The 7,001-nt window shown below is 43.2% G+C and overlaps 1 pseudogene; it reads left to right on the top strand.

The window, feature by feature from the left end:
• Positions 1–2,529: 2,529 nt before the first annotated feature.
• Positions 2,530–3,959, top strand: Dazap1-ps1 (DAZ associated protein 1, pseudogene 1; annotated as a pseudogene).
• Positions 3,960–7,001: the final 3,042 nt, after the last annotated feature.

Raw genomic sequence — 7,001 nt, 5'->3', positions numbered from 1 at the left:
ACAACAGAAAGGTTACAAACTCATAGAAACTGAACAAGTCTCTGCTGAGTAAAGAATGTGTCAAGACAGAAATAAAGAAATTAAAGACTTTCTATAATTCAGTGAAAATGAATGTATATTATACCCAAACTTATGAAAATGGTGCAAAGAGGAAAATTCAGAGCACTAGGTGCCTACATCAATTAAAAAAAAAACGGGAAAGGTCTCATACTAGCAACTTAACACTTAATAGTTTACATTAAAGAGCAAATAAGGAATAACATCCAAAAGAAGTAGATGGCAAGAAATAATGAAACTGGGGGCTGAAATCAATAAAACTGGAACAAAGAGAACAAAACAGAGTCAATTAAAACAGAGTCAAGTCTTGAGAAAGTCAACAAGATGACAAACCCTTATCCAAACTAACTAAAAGACAGAGAAGAACCAAATTAACAAAACCAGGAACAGAAAAGAGGACATACAACAGACTCTGATGAAATCTAGAGAATTACAAGGACAAGGACGTATTTTTAAAAAACTATACTCTACCAATTGAAATTCTAAAAGAAATGAATAATGTTCTTGATAGGTACCACATACCAAAGTTAAGGCAAGATCAGACAATTTAATTAGACCTACAACTGCTAAGAAACTAGACACATAGAAGCAGTTATTAAAGGTTGCCCACCCCCAAAAAACAAAAACAAACAAAAACCAGAAAAATATGGTTTTGGCATAGAATTCTGCAAGTCTATCAAAGAAGAGTTAATGGCAATATTCCTCAAATTATTCCACAAAATAGAAACAGAAGGAACATTGCCAAATTCCTGAGAACAGAGTCACCCTGATACCAAAACCATATTAAGAATCAAGAATGAAAGATAATTACAGACCAATTTCCCTTATGAACACAGATTCAAAAATAATCAACAAAATACTTGCAAACCTAATTAAAAAACACATCCAAAAGATCATCTACCATGATCAAATAGGCTTCATCCCAGAGATGCAGGGATGGTTCAATATATGAAAATCAGTAAATATAATATACCATATAAGAAAGGGGAGGAAGGAAAGAAGGAAGAAAAAAAACATAATCATATGATAATCTCATTAAATGCAGAAAAGTCCTTTAAAAAAAAAGTCCTACACCGTTTCATGGTAAATGTTCTGAAGAGATTAGGGACACAAGGGACACACCTAAACTTAATAAAGGGAATTTACAGCAAGCCTGGCATCAACATCAAACTTCATAGATAGAAACTCAAAGCAAATCCACTAAAATCAGCAACAAGGCAAGGCTTTCTACTATCTCCATTTGTATTCAATACACTATTTGAAGTTTTAGCTAGAGCAATAAGACAACTAAAGGACATCAAGGGAATACAAATTGGAAAAGAAGAGTGACCTGAAATTTTCCATCAGGGAACTCCTATAGCTAATAAACACTTTTAGCAAAGTGGCTGGATACAAAAGTAACTTCAAAAACAAAAACAAAAACAAATCAGTATCCCTCCTACATACAAATGCCAACAAAACTGAGAAAGAAATCAGGGAAACAACACTCTTCACAATAGCCTCAAATAATATAAAGTACTTTGGGGTAACTCTAACCAAACAAGTTAAACATTTGTACTATAAAAACTTAGTCTTTGAAGGGAGAAATTGAAGATATGAGAAGATGAAAAGATCACCCACGCTCATGGATTGGTAGGATTAACATACTAAAAATGGCCTTCCTACAAAAAGCAATCTTCATATTCAATGCAATCCCCATCGAAATTCTGACACAATTCTTTAAAGACCTTGAAACAATTCTTAACTTCATACGGAAAAGCAAAAATCACAGGAGAGCTAAAACTATCCCGTACAATAAACAAACTTCTGGAGGTCTCACCATTCTTGATTTCAAGTTGTCCTACAAAGCTACAATATTAAACCCACATGGTATTGGCATAAAAACAAACATACTGATTATTGGAATTAAATTGAAGACCCAGACATAAATTCTCACATCTATGGACACCCGATTTTTTATAAAGAAGCCAGAAATATACCCTGGCAAATGACAGCACAAATGGTTCTTGTGAAAGTGGATGTCTGCAAGTAGAATAATGGAAGACAATTAGTCCATGATCAGAAACACACAAACATGGTGCTAGAGAAGTAGTTGTGAGTTTTATACCTTTGTACCTTGACCCACAAGCAGCTAGCAAAGCAGAGGGGAGGAAGGGGGAGAGAGACAGAGACAGAGAGAGACAGAGAAAGAGAAAGAGACTAGGTCTGTTATGTGGGCCTATTCTTTCAAAGCCCATACCTCCAACAAGGCCACACCTCCTAATACTTCCTAAACAGTTCCACTAACTGTGGATCAAGCATTCAAACATATGATCCTATGGGGGCTGTTCTCATCCAAACCACCTTAATAAGCATATCATACACAAACCAGGAAGACATATGAGTCCAAAAAGTCATGATTTTTTTTTTATTATTGTTGTTGCCTACCAAATTCTTGGTAATTAGCCTGACTTAAAATACTGGCTTCAGATCCGGGCCGCGGCTGCGGGGAGGGACGAGTGGTGACCTTCAGGAGGAGCGGGGCGCAGCGGGCCGGGAAGGGGCGCCATGAACAGCGCGGGCGCCACCGAAATCGGGAAGCTCTTTGTGGGCGGCCTGGACTGGAGTACCACTCAAGAGACTCTGCGCAGCTACTTTTCTTGTGTCATCATGAAAGATAAAACCACCAACCAGTCTCGAGGCTTTGGATTTGTCAAGTTTAAAGACCCCAATTGTGTGGGGACAGTGCTGGCCAGCAGACCACACACCCTAGATGGCCGGAATATTGACCCGAAGCCATGCACACCTCGGGGGATGCAGCCCGAGCGAACGCGGCCCAAGGAAGGCTGGAAAGGACCCAAGAGCGACAGCAGCAAATCCAACAAGATCTTTGTTGGGGGCATTCCCCACAACTGCGGCGAGACGGAGCTCAGGGAAGTTTGGAGTGGTCACAGAGTTCGTTATGATCTATGATGCCGAGAAGCAGCGGCCTCAAGGTTTTGGATTTATTACTTTCGAGGACCAGTGGACCAGGATGTCAACATGCATTTTCACGACATCATGGGCAAAAAAGTGGAGGTTAAACGGGCTGAATCTCGGGACAGCAAAAACCAAGCACCAGGACAGCCAGGAGCCAGCCAGTGGGGCAGCCGCGTGGCGCCCAGTGCAGCCAACGGCTGGGCGGGCCAGCCCCCGCCAACCTGGTAACAAGGATATGGCCCACAAGGAATGTGGGTGCCAGCAGGACAGGCCACTGGTGGCTATGGCCCACCCCCTGCGGGCAGAGGAGCCCCGCCCCCGCCCCCACCCTTCACCTCCTACATTGTGTCCACACCTCCTGGAGGCTTCCCCCCACCACAGGGCTTCCCACAGGGCTACGGTGCTCCACCACAGTTCAGTTTTGGCTATGGTCCTCCGCTCCCACCCCCTGATCAGTTCGCCCCTCCAGGGGTCCCTCCTCCACCTGCCACCCCAGGGGCTGCCCCACTGGCCTTCCCACCACCTCCGTCTCAGGCTGCCCCAGACATGAGCAAACAAACCCCCAACAGCCCAGCCGGACTTCCCCTATGGTCAGTATGGTTACGGGCAGGACTTGAGGCAGGACTTGAGCGGCTTCGGCCAGGGCTTCTCAGACCCCAGCCAGCAGCCGCCCTCCTATGGGGGCCCCTCTGTGCCAGGCTCAGGGGGTCCCCCCCGCTGGTGGCAGTGGCTTCGGACGTGGGCAGAACCACAACGTGCAGGGCTTCCATCCCTACAGGCGCTAGCCAGAGGGACGACAGCAGGGCAGGATTTGGGACTGGTGAACTTGTGACAATCACACACTCGCTCGGGACAAAATAAATGACCACTCGACCTGGGGGAGAGGGGCAGCGAAGGCCGCGTCTGGACTGAGGTTTTAAATATATTTCTTTTCTCTGACCCATCAGCACAATAAAAACACGTCACTGGTTCAACAACAGGGTTTAAAAAAAAATACTGGCTTCAAAGAGTATTTGGTGATGCAATGCATGTTGACAATAAGTGATCTCACTCACACACACACACACACACACACACACACACACACAAACACACACACTGCAAAAACAAGTAAAGGAAAACCCTCCATCAAAATATAGGCCAGTTTTACCCCAAAACAGCTGCTGCAAATAGCTTTCAGAGCTCAGGCTCTTCTGGATACTTTTCCTGTGAAAGACACAATCGTCTCCAACACCAGGGGCTCCCACCACACCCCCATAGTTAGGAAAGCAAACATGGCTGTTCAGTCAGTCTGTGGGAATGAAGCTCAGTGTTTCAGCGTCAAGTGAAAAGTTGACCCAATACAAGAGAGCAGCAGATGCTCACTCTGTTGTCTAATTGGAAGGGAACGTGCATGGGTAATATATAATAACCATTTATCAGTGTGTTAACTGTGCTATTAGGTGACATGATGAGGAAGTGCAAAATGGATGGACTTGTTATATATTTGGTTTCTTGACTGTGTCTGCCAGAGTCTTTAAAGTCAGTTTAGTATCCCATTAATGTTTCCATTATGAACCCAATTCCTTACCTTTGTCATTTTAAGTCTCATCTGTCTATAACTTAGTACATGTTATTAGCCCCAAATCAAACATTTTATATCAACTATAATTTGTAGTTATTAAACTGGTTTTGACTTATTGGTCTCACACTAAAACCATAATAGGTAGAGTAATTGGTACTCTTACCTAGAGGGGGTGAAAGGACTCCGTATCCGAGTACCATTTCTAAATACCTGAAAAGCTATGAACTGAGTCCCTTCTGCCTTCTGCCACATCTCTGCCCCTGCAGATTCCATGCTTTCCTGCTTTGATTCCCAAAGCTGTCCTAATTACTTCCAAAGAGAAGCCTGGCATTCCTGAGGAAGCCCTTTCCCTTCTCACAAGGGAATCTCCCCACAGAAGCAGCCAGCATCTATGTTGTTGATCTAAACCACAGATTTTCAAATGCTCTTACTTCATAGAGGCAAATCTGAGAACATGTTTAGAGAGACAGGTGGGTCCCCAAGGACTCTGAGCAACCTGAGTTCCAAATCCTGCTTCACACATATCAAAGGCATGGTTTTCACCACCTTTCACTGTTTGCTTTCCTACCATAGCAGTCTCACATGTGCTTACACGAAGCAAAGTCAGTCTGATTCCTCCCCCCCAACCCCCCACCATCCCCACAGGCTCCTCAGCACAGGTCTCACCTTGAATTGGAATCTCCCAGGCTAGCACCAACCAGGACAATGTGTGTTTAAGTGCCAAAAGATCAGATATCATGTTGCTAGGTTCATGAACCTGTTTATCCTCCTCACCTACCTGCAAAGTGTCTGGTGTGTCCTGGATGTCTTTGAGTGCTTCTCCCCTCTGTAATTGAGAGAAGCGAAATATTCTGGGGTGCAATAAAATTGCTTTAGGAAGGCAAGAAACAGATGGAGAATAAATGGGTTCAAGTGCTCCGGGAAAACAAGTACCACTGTTGAAGGCCGGCCGGCAGCAGGGCTTCTCAGCAGCAAAGGAACGTTTGATTTTTGTCTCTTAGAGTATGCACTGGAGCAGAGAAGGTTTCAAGGTGAGTTATCAGAGGTTTTCTTGTTGGTATAACAGATATACAAGCTGAATCTATATAAAGCCAGTTGCTCCCTAGTTCACCAGTGGCTCAAATCTGTGTACAGAGAGAAAAGCAGGCTGTACCTCTGATTCTTGGTAAGGCAGTCTTTTCCTTCTTTTAAGGACTCTTTTGCAGTTAGAAGGCAGTCTTCAAAGAAGTTGAAAGTGAAGCCAAATTTAACACTGAATGTTCTCTCATCCTGTACAAGTCTCTTACAGTCCCTCAGCCTCCATTTTCTGAATACCGACCTGGGCTAGTAAAACATCTGGCAAAGTTTCTGGAAGTATGCATGCATGGTAATTCAGATGGGAAATATTAGATGATCTGTCTAAGCCCAAAGACTGCAGTTGCCCACGCTATGGAGCATCTTACCTTCTGAGAAGGAAGGAGTAAATGAATCATTTCAGGTGGATCAATTTTGTCACGGAGTTAAAAGTTACAGTGACTGATGTTTGATCAGATGGGCTAATCTATAACCTACATATGGTGGTGGTATGCTTTTTGCAGTCCCCCTCATGTATATTTTCTTAGTGAGACAGTGAGTCTCTCAAAGGTTGGTGTACAGCTTTTACTTTTCTTGCACAACTCCTGCTTACAACTCTTTGGGGCTCAGTAAATGACTTTGATTGACTGCCTGAATTACAATAACTCTGCAGGGTAGTCACAATGACTAAATTTGCAAAAATGTAGAAGAGCTTGAGGTCATGATTCAGATGTTTTGGAATTTTACTTTAAGTCTTTGGACTCTGTACCTTAACTTGGTTTTATGACACTGAACTGACAGATACTGTAGGTTTTTTGTTTGTTTGTTTGTTTGTGTTGTTTCCTCATCAGTCAAGACCATTCAGAGCTAGGTACTCAGAGGGCAAAGAGGTGATGACTGTTACCTTGCAGAAACTCACAGTTCAATGGAAATTAAATCAAATGATATAGTAGCAGAAGAGTGACACTCGAAATGGAAGACTGTGCTTTGGCTCCTGGGAGGAAAACACACTAAACCAAGAAGGGGCAAGAATGCTTCATTTGCTAGTGAGTAGAATCCATCCTGAGTTGATTTAGCACCTTAGGAGAAAGCAGTCTAATTCCTACATAGAAATATTAATGGGACAGTTTACCACACCCCTAAAATATCTCTGGAAGTTAAGAAACACAGGACAGAGGCTCTTATAATATGAGACGGAGGACTATGCATGCAAAGGAGTGTAGTTTGAGGTTTTAAAAATTGCATATGGAACCTGGGCAGTAGCTTCCATCTGCTTCGCCAGCACTCGGGGGCCCAGGAAAGAAGATTGTGACTTCAGAAGCCAATGTGAGTGATGTTTAGGTGACTTGTTTCAATAGAACAGCTGTTG

This window comes from Rattus norvegicus, chromosome X, assembly GCF_036323735.1.
Source record: "Rattus norvegicus strain BN/NHsdMcwi chromosome X, GRCr8, whole genome shotgun sequence".
Lineage (NCBI taxonomy): Eukaryota > Metazoa > Chordata > Mammalia > Rodentia > Muridae > Rattus > Rattus norvegicus.
Note: the sequence above shows the minus strand (reverse complement) of the source record. Positions and strands in the feature narration are given on the sequence as shown.